This window comes from Microtus ochrogaster, chromosome 21 (genome assembly GCF_000317375.1).
Source record: "Microtus ochrogaster isolate Prairie Vole_2 chromosome 21, MicOch1.0, whole genome shotgun sequence".
Classification (NCBI taxonomy): domain Eukaryota; kingdom Metazoa; phylum Chordata; class Mammalia; order Rodentia; family Cricetidae; genus Microtus; species Microtus ochrogaster.
In genome coordinates, this window is record NC_022022.1 from 6,614,414 (window position 1) to 6,615,953 (window position 1,540).

The following is a 1,540-nucleotide window of genomic DNA, read 5'->3' on the forward strand; positions in this document are numbered from 1 at the left end:
CCGCTTGTTTCTTAGGTCCATTTGCTTGAAAAAAACTTTTCCCAACCCTTTACTCTGAGTAGATGTCTGTCTTTGTGGTAGAGATGTGTTTCTTGTAAACAGCAGACTGTTGGATCCTGTTTTTGTATCCAATCTCTTAGCCTGTGCCTTTTTATAGGTGAATTGAGTCAATTGATATTAATTGATATTAATGACCAGTGGTTGTTGACTCCGGTTATTGTTATTACTTTTGGTAGTAGAGTTTGTGTGTTTCCCTTCTTTGAGTTGTGCTGGTGAAGAGTCGCTAGATGTCTGAGTTATTGTGGGCAGTGTTGGCACTGTTGGATTCCTTGGTTGTGATTTTCCTTCTATTACTTTCTGTAAGGCTGGATTTGTGGGTACATATTGTTTAAATTTGTTCTTATCCTGGAATATCTTGTTTTCTCCATTTATAGTGAATGATAGCTTGACTGGTTATAGTAGCCTCGCTTGCATCCATGGTCTCTTAGTTTCTGCAGAACCTCTATCCAGGACCTTCTGGCTTTCATGGTTGCCACAGAGAAGTCTGGTGTAAGTCTGATTGGTTTACCTTTATAAGTCACTTGGCTTTTTTCCTTTGCAGCTCTTAATATTCTTTCTTAAATCTGTATGTTTTGTGTTTTGATTATTACATGGCGAGGGGATATTTTTTTTGATCCAGTCTATTTAGTGTTCTGTATGCTTCTTGAATATTCATAGGAATATCTTTCTTTATGTTGGGAAAGTTTTCTTCCTTAATTTTGTCAAATATATTTTCTGGGCCTTTTGAGCTGTAATTCTTCTCCTTCTTCTATCTCTATTATTCTTAGGTTTGGTCTTTTTATTGTGTCCCATATTTCCTGAATGTTTTGTGATGAGAATTTGTTGGATTTGCTGTTTTCTTTGATCAGTGTGTTTATTTTTTCCATGGTGTCTTCAGAATCTGAGATTCTTTCTTCTATCTCTTGTATTCGATTAGTTATGCTTGTTTCTGTAGGCTCTGCTCTTTGACCTAGATTTTCCATATCCAGCCGGCCTTCGGTTTGTGTTTTCTTCCTTGCTTCCATTTCAGTTTTCAGTTCTTGAACTATGTCCATTACCTGTTTGGTCATTTTTTCTTGGTTTCCCAGGGTATCATTTACGTATTTACACATTTCTTCAAACTTTTTGTTATCCTTGTCATCCATTTCTATAAGAGCATTTTTTACATGCTGTTTAAGGAACTCTATTGCTTTCAAAAAGTATTTTTTTTCCACTTTTTCTGGATTAGGGTGTTCAAGTTCTTCTGTTGTAAGATCATTGGGTTCTGGTGTTTTCACATTGTTTTTTAGATTGATGGAGGAATTCTTGCCTTGGTGCCTGTCCATCTCCTCCTACAAATGCTATCCATGGGTCTTCTGAAACAGGATCAGGTTCCCTTGCTGGCCAGGAACCTCACTGACAAAAGGCCTACCTTTCTGCAGGCAGGCTACCAAAGCAAAGGAACTCCCCCACCCTTTGCCCCCAGCACCCATCCCAGTGCCCAAACAGACTCCCTAAATCC